The 16,057-nt window shown below is 37.2% G+C and overlaps 1 pseudogene; it reads left to right on the top strand.

Annotated features, from left to right (window-relative positions):
• Nucleotides 1-15,455, top strand: part of LOC149183682 (benzaldehyde dehydrogenase, mitochondrial-like) — a 108,149-nt pseudogene extending 92,694 nt beyond the window's left edge.
• Nucleotides 15,456-16,057: the final 602 nt, after the last annotated feature.

Here is a 16,057-nt window from a genome sequence, read left to right on the forward strand (position 1 = left end):
CCCATAGTCCCTTCAACCTTGAGACAGAAATAAGAAAATTAAAGATAACAATTCCATTGTCGGAACTGGCTAAGCATGATGTCTATAGAGGTCAAATTAGCAGATCACTTCAAATTTTTGTAAGCCAAGATTCAGTGAATGTTTTTGATGATCAGCCTGAATTAATTTTTGGACCTGAGGTAAATGGAAAATCAGTAGATGGAGGTGTTCCTCCCTTCTATGTAAGTTTAAGCATACATGACAAGATACTCCATAATGCCATGTTTGATTCTGGTGCTTCTCACAACCTAATGCCTAAATCTGTTATGGAGAAGTTGGAACTTGACATTACCAGACCATACAAAGATTTATTCTCTTTTGACTCAAGCCAGGTCAGATGCCTAGGGTTAATCAAAGATTTATGTGTGTCATTAGTCCAATATCCTACCAAAACAATTTTAATGGATGTAGTGGTGGCTGATATTCCACCAAAATATGGCATGCTATTGTCTAGGTCCTGGGGTGCTAAGCTTCAAGGATCATTACAGTTGGATATGTCCTATGCCACTATTTCTGTTTTTGGTCAACCAAAAAAGCTATACCGTGAAACTTTAATGAAATATGTGGTAAGCAATCAAGAGAAATCCCAGAATTTCCCCATCTATTTAGTACATTCTGACATGGACTCCTTCATTCTATACAAATTCTAAAATTGATCCTCTAGCTAATGTCAAAACTCTAACACTTGAACAAAAAAAAACTTCAATCAAAACCTCTAATGTTCACATTCAAGAACTTTCTGAAAGCAATGATATATCAGAAAATCAACAGAAAGCAACTGAAAACAAAGAAATGTATATGCCCATAAAACAAATTATTCAAACCCCTAATATCGACTATGAACATGAAACACTTTGGTATTTAGAATTTGATGGTTTGGTAAACAAGTTAGGAGCAGGGGCAGGAATTTGGGTGCACAATCTACAAAATGACCATGCTGAAGGTCATGCCTATAGGTTGAACTTTAAATGCACCAATAACATGGCTGAATATGAAGCCCTGCTACTAGGACTCAAATTGCTCAAAAGTTTGGGGGCAAACAAGATATCAGTACTAGGAGACTCAGATTTAGTAATTCAACAGATAAAAGGAAACTTCCTCACAATTGATCCTAGACTGAGAGTTTATAGAGGAACAACAATTGATATCCTCAACACATTCCTTCAAACATAGCTTGCTAAGATCCCAAGAAAGCATAATTTGCATGCTCACAGCTTGGCAACTTTTGCTAGCACTTGTAAATTGCTGTTTGAACCTAATCATCAGTTCACAGCCCAGATCAGACATAGGACAACAATACCTGACAATATAAAAAATTGGCAAGTGTTTGACAGTGATATCCAGATCAAAAAAATTTTAACTCTAGAGCAAGAGTTTTCCAATACCAATATAGACCTTGACATTATCCATGAGTTTGATCAAACAGAAAAATTGCAAACAAAAAATTCAGCTGAAACAACAACTCGAATATTACATCCAACAAAATTTACCAACGAAGAGTCGCAAGAGCTAAAATAAATAGACTTTGATGAAGCCATAGGAGGAGAATCATAAGTTATTGATTTAAAGGACAATTTTTTACCCATAGGATTGACTCCTCTGGAAGACATTTTTTATTCCAATGATATCCCAAGGAAACCCAAAATGCAGCCATTAAATGTAGAAATTGAAGACTGTAATATAGGGACTGAACATAATGCTAAAATGATAAAATTGTCCAAAACTTTGCCTCCTGACCAAAAGCTTAAATATATTGAACTGTTCAAAGAATTTCAGGACGTTTTTGCATGGAGCTATAAAGATCTCAAATCCTATGACACTGTTGTCATTCAACATACAATACCCCTCAAAGAAAATCAAAAACCTTTCAAGCAAAAACTCAGAAGGGTCAACCCCGTACTCCTCCCTCTAAGTGAAAAAGAATTCAAAAGAATGTATGAAGCTGGGATAATTGTGCCAATTAGATTTTCAGAATGGGTGTCTAATCTAGTGCCCACTAGGAAGAAAACAGGAGAAATCAGACTTTGCATTGATTTGAGAAATATAAATAAAGTCTCTTTAAAAGTCCACTACCCCTTACCCAAGATGGATCACATTTTACAAAGAGTAGTAGGCGCCTCTAGAATTTCACTGCTGGATGGGTTTTCAGGCTTCAACTAGATTTTAGTTCACATTGATGACCAAGACAAGACTACTTTCACAACACCGTGGGGAACTTTCAAATATGTAAAAATGCCTTTTGGACTTATGAATGCAGGAGCAACCTTTCAACGGGCCATGGACATATATTTTTCTAAAGAGATTCATGATTTCCTGGTTATATACCTAGATGATCTCACTGCATTTTCCAAATCAGATCAGCAACACCTAGATCACTTAAGGCAGGTATTTTTAGTTTGCAGGAAATATGGTTTATCACTAAATCCAAAGAAGTCATTATTTGACCTAGAAGAGAGTAAACTGTTAGGTCACATCATTTCCAAGGAGGACATTAGAATCGATCCAGATAGAATATAATCCATCTTACAAATACCACATCCCAGAAATGTCAAAGAACTCCAAGCTTTCCTAGGAAAAATCGATTTTTTAAGAAGATTCATACCCAACTTGGCTAAGCTAATTAGATTGTTGAATAATATGCTGAAAAAGGACTCTAAAGTTAAATGGACAATAGAAGCTAAAAAAGAATTTGAGGAAATCAAAATGGCTTTGACCAATACACCAGTCCTTACAAGCCCAAGATTTGACTGAGATTTCATAATCTTTTCATTCACTTCAGAACACACCATTGCTGTTGTTTTATTACAAAAAGATGATCAAGGATGTGAGAAAACCATAACATTCTTTAGTAAAGCCCTTAGATATGCATCATTGAAATACCAAATCATGGAAAAACATGCTTATGCACTTGTGAAATCTACCAAAGACATCAGAGTCTACATATTATACTCTCATATAATAGCCTATGTACCAAACGTTGTTGTCAAAGATATCATGAGCCAAGAAGGGATTGAAGGCAAAAGAGGGAAATGGATAGCTAAAATTTTTTAATATGACATTGAAATAAAACCTACAAAGCTGATAAAGGGACAAGGATTAGCTAAACTTATGACTGAAACCAATTTTCAAGCCCTTGACATCAATGAACTGGATAGCGAACAGGAGATGGCGACTCCACAGATTAGCCAGACCTTCCTAGAATCACCTTCGTATGTTGATATAATTCATGTATTATTAATCCTACAAGCTCCTCCAGGGTTATCCAGAACTAAGAAAAGATTTCTAAAAATGAAAGCTTCAAAATTCTGTATTTTAAATAATGCTTTATTTTAGAAAAATCATGAGGGTATTTTACTAAATTGCTTAACGAGAGATGAGGCTGACAGAGTATTGAAAGAATTTCATGTAGGGGATTGTGGTGGACATTTGTACTGGAAATCAACTATTGATAAAATCATAAGGGCTAGATTTTATTGGCCCACCCTATTTGCTGATGTCAAAACGTTTGTCACTGCTTGCCATAAATGTCAAATCTTTGAAGGCAAGAGGAAACTTTTGCCTCTACCCCTTAAACCAATTTCCACTGAAAGACCATTTCAACAATGGGGTTTAGACTTCATTGGGGAAATCCATCCTCCATATTCTGGCCAACATAAATGGATCGTTACTGCCACTGATTACTTCACCAAGTGGATAGAGGCCATCCCTTGTAGACAAGCCAATGATTCAGTGATCATGCAATTCTTAGATACCAACATCTTGTCTAGATTCGGTTGTCCTGTAAAGATTATAACCGACAATGTTGCTGCCTTCAAATCCAAGAGAATGGTCAACTTATGTCACAAGTACCACATCACTTTAGGCCACTCCATAGCCTATTACCCTCAAGGTAATGGTCTAGCTGAGTCATATAATAAAAGCCTAATCAATATCATCAAGAAAGTATTGGAAGAAGAAAAGAAAAACTGGCATAAAAAGCTTAACAATGCACTATGGGTAGACAGATTGACTACAAAGAGATCCATTGGGACAAGCCCCTATGAATTGGTTTATGGCATGGAGGTTGTATTCCCTTCATCTTTGGGAGTCCCTCTGATGAAGCTGCTACAAGAAGTGTAGGCAGAACTGAATGACATTCGCAGAAGAATAAATCAGACTATTTATTTATAGCAGACTAGGGAGGAGTATATCAAATATCCCAAGTACTACAAGAAAAAATCAAGAAGATTTTTGATAAGAGGGCAAAAGAAAAAGATTTATACATTGGAGATAATTGATAAAGTTCTAAAATGGGATTCTAGGAGAGACGATAAAGGAAAACATGGGAAGTTTGACTTCCTATGGAGGGGACCTTTTATCATCCAAGCTGTACAAGGAAACAACACTTAATTTTTAAAGAGCCTGGATGACATTGAAGCAGAGGGAGGACCAGTTAATGGCTGGATGCTCAAGAACTATTTTGATCCAGCTATTTGAGGTAATTTTGTCTTTACTTGTACATACTTTATATTCAATAATGTCTAGGCTCGGATTGGACAGCAAGTTTGATGAAGTTAAAGCCCGAGGTGAAGGCCCTAAGCTTCACAACTGCAACTATCATAAGTATAATAAAGCAACTAGCAGAAGTAGATATAAGAACAAAGCAAGAGTATGATTGTTTGGATCAACTCATGAGAGATGTATAGGCTTTACATATTCCTCTGGGAAGCTTGTTCATTTGTAGCAAAGGAAAATTTTCAGAATACAACAAGAGTGGTACATAAGGCCATTTGACCTGTTGTTCTTGACTTTTCACCAGGAAAAGCCATCCCCAAGTGGAGCTAGTGTTATGCTCCTATAATAATAGGTGTCATATTTCATGATTGACTGGTTGAAATCCTCAATATGTTCATCCTTTCTTTGCTGTAAAGGTTTCCATATTATGAAAAGAAATGAAAAAATTAAAAAATGAAAAGAGGGTATGCCCTAAAAGAAAAATCAAAGGGCAAAAGAATGAAATGGTCAAGAGAAAAAACAAAAGAAATGAACCCCAAAGAAAAAGACCAGGAAAGGGTGCTAGTCCAAAATGCCACTACTATTCTATTTTGTCAAAGAATCTCATTGTGTGCAGTTAGTTTTACTCTGGCCACAATTGATGGATGGCCAAACAGCTTAATCTTGGCCATTTCATGTTTAAATTTCTTGTCTTAGAGATAGAGAATAAGATCTGTCCAAACAGTTCAATCTTGGCAGATAAGTAGTTAGGTAGAGAAGCAAAGGAGATCAACAGTTAAATCTGAGCCCTTGGAAGAAATAAGGGTAGACTTAGATAGGATTGCATTCAAATGAAAAGAAGAGAGTAAGGGTTTGCTAATCCAAGTGCACCCATAAAAGGAAGAAAAAATGTTAGGTACTATAGACTGGGTAGGCAGTTTTGATGTTGCAGAAGCATGCTTATGATTAACTTTTGTTTCTCAAGAGGTTCATCTCATTTGATATCATAAGTACAATGGTAATGATTTGGCTGCAAAACAGATGATGCATGTCTAACTTTCCTTCACACTTCTCCCAAAATCATTTACTAACCTCCCCCAAGGATATTGAGATCTGCTCAATACTCTTAAAAACACTCCATTTCATGAAAAACCTAAGAAGTATAACATTCTTGCTTTGAGAAAAGAGGCCACATTTCTTGTATAAAAATCCTTGTTTTCTCCTAAGCCTAAGTTGTTAAAACATTATAACTTAGCGCTTATTCTTCTACATATATCAGTTTTCATATTAACTGGTAACCATATTATATAATCCCTATATAGTTTGTTCCCCTACCCATATTATGTAAACCTATGAAAAACCCCAAAGTGTTTAATAATCTCACCCCGGTCGATTATGGCCATATTTTGTTTACAAAGGGAATTATTAGTTCCTCCGGAACCATATAATAACCCCCCACCCACATAAAAATTGAAAATTAATTAACGTCTGGTTAATTAATAGTTTAATCCCCCCCGATAGCCAATAGCACACCCCCCCCGATATGTTTAAAATCATTGTCTATTGATTGGGACCCATGCCATAGTCCTCTGCCAGATCTGTTGAGTGTTGACCATTGGATCTGGGCCTCCCTATCCAACAGCCCATAACCATAGCACGGCACCCCTCCACAGCGACCTTTACCACCCGGGGAGTCGGTGGTATTTCCGCCGTACCAGGGACACATGGCACCCTCCTGCACTGCTCGCTGCCCTCCCCACCAAAACTGCTTAAGCCAATAAGCGATGCGAGCCCAAACCATATACCGCCCGATGATGTCATCACGACGTCATGGCCACATCACCCCTCTACACGACAAAATACTTCGTCATGCTGACGTCACGCAACCAAAAGTGCCAGAAAGCCTGCGAAGCCGATTTTTTGTCAAAAAACCTGTAAAATGTCATTTTCATTCCTTTTCATTCATCTGTTTCCCAAGACTGTTACATGCAAATTAACATCGAAGCAATTGTGCAAGCTCCAATTTGCCACCCTAACCAACAAAGTCCAGCATCCCGCTACTCAACTCGTCAGTCAACCTGCCAATTACACTGGTTCGCCTTCATAATACAGGTATTTACCCCGTCCCACCTCCCAGATTTGTATTTTCAGTTTCCTCTGTAAATTACCCCTGTAAGAGCCAAATGTAAGCTGAAGGTGTCCATAATTGCCATATCAAACATGCAGAACTGCTCTTTTTCCCATTTTTCTCGCAAAGGCCAAACCTCCTGCTTGAAAAAAACACAAGAACCAAGCAAGGAGGCTCCTGTAGCCCTTAATGCACCATATAAAGATTTAGAGTGGTTACCCCTGGCTGACAGACATTTTGAAATTAAGGACTTAATTGGTCACAAACCTCACCTCCAAGCATTTTGTGAAATTAGGAATAGTTATCGAAGCAATTCTGATGTCTATGGAATATGAGAATCCAACATTCCCATGTACTACCACCCCTCAGTAAATGTATTCCCTGATATTATCCACCAATGTTGTGAGAATTATGAACCTACTCAAAGAGCAGTTATGACTCCATCTGGAACTGTCCTCTTTTACATTACTCCTGATTCCATAAATTAGATGCTGCACTTCAAACCCACTCAGCCTCTAGCTCCTCTTTCCATGGGATTCTTACTTGAACAAGGTGCTAAATTGCCCAATTCAGAGATAACCAGAATAGCTCAATTATTCATGAACCCAGATTTCCAGCCCCAACAACCTCCTCCTTATCTGAATTCTTGGTTCACTAAAGCAGGAAGATTCCTTGTTGACATGATATCCTACATCTTAGGATTTAAAACCATTGAATTTGTTGATGAGACCACCTTGGCTCTCTTGTAAATATTTACTCCAGGACAACCCCCTATTGTCAAATATGATTATACCACTTTCATAGCTGATAAGATACATGAGCAATTCATGAGCCTGGACAAAGAAGGAGTTTTCAAGTACACATCATACATTGATCATATGTTTTTGTACTATCAAGCAGACAACTTTCAGTTTCCCATCAGAAAACTGAATTCGAAAGGAGAGCGAAGATCTGTGATCTTTTGGACCTCAGTCTTCCACTATGTTTATGACTCCCCTTATACCTACTATGAATTCATTGACTTGTTTATAGATGCAACCTCCTCTCTGCTGATGAGAACTCCTCCTGCCAGACTCTCTGGTGATATGCAGAATATTTTACAGCTCTCCAAAAACTACAAAATAGGTGATTGGTACTTCTACCAAAATCACAGAGAACTCAGACTTTATGGATGTGAGCTATGCCCTTTCAAATTGCCCAAGTATGTACCTATGAGGTTATTTGATTTAGAGTATTTCAGGCAGATGATTAGTGCAGATTTGACACACTTCTGCAATGCAAAGAAAAAGGCTCAGCTGAAAATTAAAAACCAACTAGGCCCCTTTATTGTCCATAAGAGGGAAGCATGGGAGGAGGCTGAGCAGATTTTAGGGCACCAACTTAAGTTGAAACAAAGTTTCTATTGGGCACCATATGACCCCAATCATTTCATAAGTGAAAGAAAAGTGAAAAATAGGCTCTCAGCATACGTTCATCATAAGATCCCTCAAATTCAATAGTATGCTAATCAACAAGAATGGATAGAAGGCACATTATTTGAAGAAATTACCGAGGAAGAGAAAATGGAAAAAGCCATGAAAGATCTTGAAAGAACACTTGACTTGGACTCTTTGGATAGGTATCCTTCAAGCTGCCTCAGCACACAGGAGGTGACACATCTTTTGCCGAGACTTCTCAGTAGCCCACACAAAAAGCCAGCACAGGGTCAGCAAAGGGTAAGGAGGTAATAGACAGAGAGCAGGAAATAATGATAGACCAGCCAACCACATCAAAGGAACAAGGCCAAGGGCATGTTCCTCCAGCACAAACAAAGGCGCTAGAAATCCCTGCACTACAAACTTCTCTAAATGAGGGAAAGGGAAAGAAAAGGGACAGACAAGAAAACACACCGATCAATGGTTTTGCAGAGCAACCAAGGGCGAAAAGGAAAAGATTAAACCCCCTATCAGAAGAGGAGTTTATTGAGGAGACCACAGATAGTTTAAGTGGAGAAAGAATAGTTAGCCAGGATACACCCTCAGTCATAGAAACATCGACCAGTTCACACAGGCAGGAGATTGAAAGGCAGCATAGTGTGGAAGTTTCATGCACCAGGCCACAAAGTAAGCAAGGTTCTGACATGAAGAGAACATTTACTGAAATAAAGGCAAAGAATGACCCACTAATAATTCAACTTTATAATCACTTGCTGAAGATGGCCCCAACAAATCAACAAAGGTTAATGTCAGCATATGAAATTCAAGAAGGAAAAATGATCCCAAGTCACTTTAAGCCCAAATTGCAGCAGCCACAATTAGCAGCTAATTATATCAGGACCAATCTGGAAGTTTTAGCTAAAGACATTCATCCAATCGACTAGATTGAGTTGCATAAGAAAACCGGAGAGATGGTCTACTCCTTACTAGCAGATAAAGCATTGTTGGCACACAACTTGCAAATTCATTGGATAACACCTATGTCCAATTGGATTTGGAAAAGGATTCCTTTTTAGCCAAGGATAACATGATCAAATCCTTGGAAGAGATTATCATTGAGCTGGGACATGATCCAAAAGATGCCAAAGGAATAAAGACATTAATAAAAAAGAAGGAAAAGGACATTGCAGCCCTCAGGAAGCAATTAAAACTGCCTGTTACTATGCATCCCCAAACCAATGAGGAGGTGCAGCAAAAAGAATAGGAGGACATGATAGACCTACTTATGAAAAGAATCAAATATTAAGTGAGACAGAGCAGGCTTTGGAGAAAAAAATGAAAGAAAAGCAGGGAGAGTCGACCTCTCAGCCACCTGAAGTAGCTCCAACAGGCACAACCACCCCTCCTACAGTTATAACAGGAGTGCCTCCCACAGTCTCGAAATCAATAGCAGAAATCGACACAGGTACCTCAACAACAACAATAGCACTAGGTAGAAGTACAACTATGACTACAGAAGAATTAACAAAAGCCATGGAGAATTTAAAACTCCAAGTATCAGAGCTGAAGGAAGTCAAAGAAAAATTGGAAAAATTAGAAATAAATTATGATAAGTCCAAGATGACTGTGGCAGAAAAGACAAGAGAGGTGAAAGAATTAGAGAACAAGGTGAGAGCATTGGAAAATGACCTCTCTTTAGATAAGCCTCTGGGAGAAATCAAAGGCATTTTGTGGGCTAACATCAATCAATCCATTAGTAATGTGTGGAGATCTATTCAGACTATATATGAGTAGATTGACTTGATAGCAGTAGCCCAAGTAGAAATTCAAAAGGCCAGAGCTCTATTAGGACATATGCTCGAATAGGCCAACAGGCTAATCCATTTTCTGAACAACAAGACCAGTGAAGAACTAGTAGCACTAGACATTAGATACAGGACAAGCACCATTCTAACAATCAAAAGAGTTTTGACCATGAAAAACGCTGATGAAAAATTTAGAAAGAAGGTGCCAGGACATGCAAGTGGAGATAGATTCCTTTATAGAAAGATTTGCAGTTTTGCATCAAAGGGGCTCGCCAATTCTATTTGGGAGTAATGAACGCCTGTTGAGACATGCAAAATACACCGACAAGTTGGAAAAATATGTTGTTGATCAAGCTAATGCATCATATAGTACTTCAGCAGAAAGGGCACTCCCATCTGGTCAAAGCATTTATGACAGTCTGGAAAATTTATTTTACATTGAGCATGAAGTGAAACATCTGTTCACAATCTAGCTTAATTTCTTCAGGTACACAGATGCTGATGAAACTCTGAGAAAGATGTGAAGAGATCACTTACTAGAATAGAAATGGTGGCAAAATATGTTGGAAATCTTATAGACATGTTTTTGTGTCTTTGGTAAAATTGACAATTTGGCATCCCTTACGATAAGCTGGTAGGCACAATTGAAGAATAGGCATATGAACCAAAGTGTGTCATGTCAGAATTGAAGAAATCTGAGAAAGCTAGGGAAACAACACAAAATATTAGCGGGAAACAACTAGGAACTTACTTGTATCATCTACCTCCAGTACATCTCATAAAGCAAGGAGTAGCCAGCACAACATCATTTACTTCTTCATTTATTTCTCCTTGTTTTCAAGATCATTTACTTCTCATGTAAAAGTAGGTAGAATGAGTTATTACTAGATATTATCTCTTTGAGATATTTTGTAAACACTTTTGTATAAATACCTCCTCAAGCGAAGTATTTGGGGTTGGTGATACATTTCTTAGACTGCGCTGTAACTCTAAAAACCTTCTGAATACAAAAGATGCTTGAATCCATTATTGATGGACTCTCTGAATGTGGAATTGATAGCAGAGGACTTGTTACAGAATTCTTGAATCATCTTATGGATCAATAAGTCACTTTTACTTGTGCTTTCATTTTTTTTGTTTATTATATCATATATGTTTCATGATCTTAATAATAGAGAAAAAGAATAACTCAGAATTTGTTTGTTTGCACTATGTGTTCAATCTCTGTTATTATTAATGTTTTCTTCAGAATTAGCATAAACAAGAATTCTTAACTGTGCCTGTTTCCCCTGGTTCTTACATCTTGAATATTAGCTAAGGAATTCTTAACTGCTCCCTAGCAATAATCATCCACTTTCCCTCTTTCTACAAGATGAAGGATTCTTAATTTCCCTTCACCAACTGACTCCATCCCATCTGATTCCAGCTTATAAATTGTTCCATGATTGATTACCTTGCTCTGTAGTACCACCGTCTGTCAAAGAAACCATATCCAGCTATTCATCCTCATAGACTCCATTAGCCCAATGGACTGAACTTCTTAGATTTACACCTTGGTTCTATTGAATATCACCACCCAAAAATCAAACAAACCCTTGTACTTGATAACTAGCCTAATATACATCAAAACAAAGCTAAATTATAAAGAGAGAGCCCTCTCTGGATGCAGATTGGCTAGAATCTGCATCTAAAGATTGGTCTGCGTTTGCCTCGGCCGTATTCCCTCTCTTAAAACTTTAGGGAACAACCTGAGTGATAACAAAAACTAACACACGTTTTTAATTATTAAATCTTTACTATAGACTCTCTTTTGTTTACACCCACCTAATATGCAAGAACATTTAAATATTTTCAATACAAACAAATTAGGAGCACATGTTTCTTTCTTACACTTAAATATTTTCAATACAAAAAACTTGTTTCCTTCTAATAATATTCAAATTCCAAAAATATAATATATGTACCTCCATAAATTTTAATAACAAAATAACATTCAAATTTTCCAAAAATACAATACATCTGTCTCCATAAACTTTAACAACAAAATGGTTACATAAAAACGACAATCTTAAAATTAAATTATTGTTAGGATGATCTTTCAAACCCAACCAAAAACACGCATGAGGGTGATAGTTTAGCAAATGAAACTAAAATACTTAGTATGAAAGTGAAAATGGAATCTAGTTTATCAAGTGAAAATGGACTCTAGTTTATCAAATGAAACTAAAAACCTCCGCTTCATTATGCTCTTACCTAAGTTTGAGCTATGGAGGAAAATTTTGGCATATTTAAAAAAAATTAAGCGTTAATTTTTCTTTATGAAACCCCTCCCAACCCCAATCTTCATTTAATTTTCTAGAGCAGGTAGTGTTTGTTCACTTTTCAATAGGCAGGAGTGAAAACTAGATTGAAGAGATCACATGCTGGAGCGAAAACTAGATTGAAGAGATTTACAAATCAGGGTTTTACCAGTAGAAAATCTAGTATCTAACCCCATCCGATCTTCATTTCGTTGATGGTGCCAATGTATGTTTCATATTTAACTTCACTGCATTTCCCTCATTTTCGTTTCCCCCATTTTCAGTCTTCGATGCAGAGAGGAGTACACACATATTAGGTCTCTGGTTCATCATCCACTATTTTTTGGCATCCACACTTGTATGTTTAGGATTTAATCTTTGTGCTGCATTTTTTTCACTATTTGCAGGCATGGCATTGGCATTTGATGAGTTTGAGAGGCCATTTATCATATTGAAGGAGCAAGTGCAGAAAATCCAAATGAGAGACTCAGATGCTCAGAAGGCTAACATTGCAGCAGTGAGGGCCATCGCGAGAATCCTCTACACCTCACTCAGCCCCATGCTCTAGAGCCCCTCTCTTCACTTCTAGCTCAACTAGTCCTGTTGGTTGGTACAAGGTCACCTCCGGTTGATTGACAGCTTCATCACAAGAAGCATCCATAAATACTAGGATTCAAAGTTTAGGAACAACTGCAAGTGCTTTAGAAGAGCATATAGCACTACCTATCCAAGTATACACACCTTCTTATCGATGGAAAATTTGTTAATGCGGCTTCTATAAAAACATTTCCAAGATTGGATCCAAAAACATGGGATTTGATTGTCAATGTGGCTGAAGGTGATGTAGAATATGTGGACAGGGTTGTAAGGGCTGCACGAAAAGCCTTTGGTGAGGGCCCATGGCCGAAAATGACTGCTTATGAGAGATTTTGTATTATGCTCTAGTTCCCTGACTTGCTTGAAAAGCATAATGATGAGATTGCAGCCTTGGAAACATGGGACAATGGGAAGCCTTATGAGCAAGCAGCCTTGGTTGAAGTGCCAATGGTAGTGCAACTATTTCGTTACTATGCAGGGTGGGTAGATAAAATACATGGTCTTACAGTTCCAGTTGATGGACCTTAATAGTCAAGCATTACATGAATCTATTTGAGTTGCAGGTCAGATCATCCCTTGGAATTTTCCACTACTTATTTTTTCTTGGAATTTTCCATTAACAACTCTTTACGCAACAAAACTTTTCCACGAAGCTGGACTACCTCTAGGAGCTCTGACTATCATTTCGGGATATGGTCCAACTGTGGGAGGTGCAGTTGCAAGGCACATGGATATTGATAAGGTTTCTTTTATAGGTTCAACTGCTACTGGTCAAGTAGTGCTAGAGTTAGCTTCCAAGAGCAACCTTAAGCCAGTGACATTGGAACTTGGAGGAAAGTCCCCTTTTATTGTATGCGAAGATGCTGATGTCGATCAAGCTGTGGAGCTTGCTCACTTTGCATTATTTTTCAATCAGGTAAGGAGTTGAATCTCTCAAGTATTTAATCTGTAAGGCACTCAATATTGTAACATGTTAATCAAGTCGCTGCTCTTTCTACAGGGTCAATGCTACTATTCCAGGTCATGAACCTTTGTACATGAGAGTATCCATGATGAGTTTGTAGAAAAAGAAAAAGCTCGGTGTTTAAGTCAAGTTGTCGGTGATCCTTTTAGAAAAGGTGTTGAGAAAGGTCCTCAGGTATGCTGTTTTTTGGTCATTACTTAAGCATTTAATACCTATATTAATGCAAAAATAGAGAAAATAGAGAAAAGTTTCTTGTCTGCTTGTAACTAATAGGCAACTAAAAGTGTGATAATCAAATGCATGATGCATAAATCGGTCCTTTTGAATAATAAAGTTAGCTTCTTATTTGTGCTTTGAGGGGTGTCATGGTTCACTGCAAAAAGAGAAATATAGGCCACTACACTTGAGAAGGGAGCTTGTTGTCTGAAAGTGTTCTAGGAAATGCTATCTTGTGAAGAAAATGATGAGCACTTTGATGTATAATTATTGGTGGTCCCTGCCACACAAGTTTCTTGGTCTATTTATAAGTTGATTGTTGCAGGACCAGCAGATTAACTCTTAAATTGAGACCTTGATTGGTCCTTTGTCCTTGAATTTGCATTGCACTTGCACCATGTTAATGCCCATCAGAACCATTTTGTCATTCTTTACTAGATTCTCTAGTTGGTAATTGACAAAGCTTGATTTTTGAAGTCCTCCTTCCATAAATGACAAAAGCATGACTACTTTACTACTAGCATGTTGGGAAGTATTGAGCTATTCAAAGGATGTTTTGCTTGTAGAAAGTATTCTTTTTTAAATCTGAAGTGTGATCATGTTCTCGGTGGCCTTATTTTGATATTTTTGATAATTTCTTTTGAAATGCCGTAGATTGACCAGGATCAGTTTAACAAGGTTATGAGTTATATCAAGGCTGGGAGGGAGAGTGCCAAGTGGTGCAAAACTTGTAATGGGGGGCGACCAAATTGGTACCAAGGGTTTCTATATTATGCCTACCATTTTCTTAGAAGTTAAGGTATGGGAATAACATTTTGGGGATAATTGCAATTCCGCAAATATTTCCCCAATTAGTTATGAAAATGCTTACTTTTTACTAGTTTGGTTCTTCTTTTCCACTCTAAACTAGATTTTAACTCTCAAAGATGACTAAAATCCACACATATTAGAGATGACATTATTATGGATTTGTTTGCTAGTACCTTTAACTGGTGGAACTAGACACAAGTAATAGGAGTGAGGGTATTGTCAGTTCGAGCACAAATTTTCCTTTACTTCTTAACATGAATGGGTTTGCAGTACTTATCTTACCTCTGTTTATGTGACAAAAACAGGATGAAATGGCCATAGCTACTCACGAAATATTTGGTCCAGTATAATCAATTATAAAATTCAAGTATAGATGATGGCTGAATTGATTCCAAAGATATTGATTTCACAATGTCTATTTGAATTTTGATTTAAGAACACTAGACAAAGTAAGAAAGTGGTCGAATGCTACTCGTTATGGGTTGGAAATAGGAGTGTTTACAAAGAATATAGATATCGCAAACACTCTTACTCGGGCATTACGTGTCGGAACAGTTTGGGTTAATTGCTCTGATATTTTGATGTTGGTATACCTTTTGGGAGCATAATATGAGTGGCACTGGAAGAGAGAAGGGTATCTACAATCTCAATAACTACTTACATATTAAAGTCGTTGTCTCTCCTTTAAAGAATCCACCATTTTTGTAGGCTTTTAGTTCCTACAAATGGTTATATTGTGTGTGGGAACATATTCAGTTCCTGATGGTCTTGTCAAGTTAGTCTAATTTGAATTTAGCTTTCTCTGTCAATAATAATGTATATGACCTTCAGATAGGTGTGATGCTCTTGTTTTCCTGTGAACTTGCACAGTCGTGTCTCTGTAAGATTCTATAGTTTCAAAATTTGGAAATCAATTATCATGGCCATATCAAATGCGAAATGAAGGGTGTCATAGTTTCTACCATGTTTTATGGTTCTTGTTTTTCTGTGAAGGTGCATAGTCATGTCTACGAAAGACTCTAGATTCAGAATTTGGAACTCAATTATCATGCTCATATCAAAAGAAAAAAATTGATGTTAGTTTGGAGAAACAAAACAAAAATAAAACTTTTCTGGCAACAAAAGAACATCACAGGAAATGGAGCAATAGCATCATTACTCGTTCATATTCTATACTCATTCATAGATAGCAAAAGGGATAAATTGACAGCAGAAAAGAAAAAAAATAACTAGAGAACAGAAATCACTTCATATTACACAATAGGCCTAGGCCTTGGCTTGCCTTGCTCAAGATTAGAAAATAAAAATTT

Source organism: Pinus tabuliformis, chromosome 3_2, assembly GCF_031772625.1.
Source record: "Pinus tabuliformis cultivar Carrire ecotype Pingquan chromosome 3_2, CPIR1, whole genome shotgun sequence".
Lineage (NCBI taxonomy): Eukaryota > Viridiplantae > Streptophyta > Pinopsida > Pinales > Pinaceae > Pinus > Pinus tabuliformis.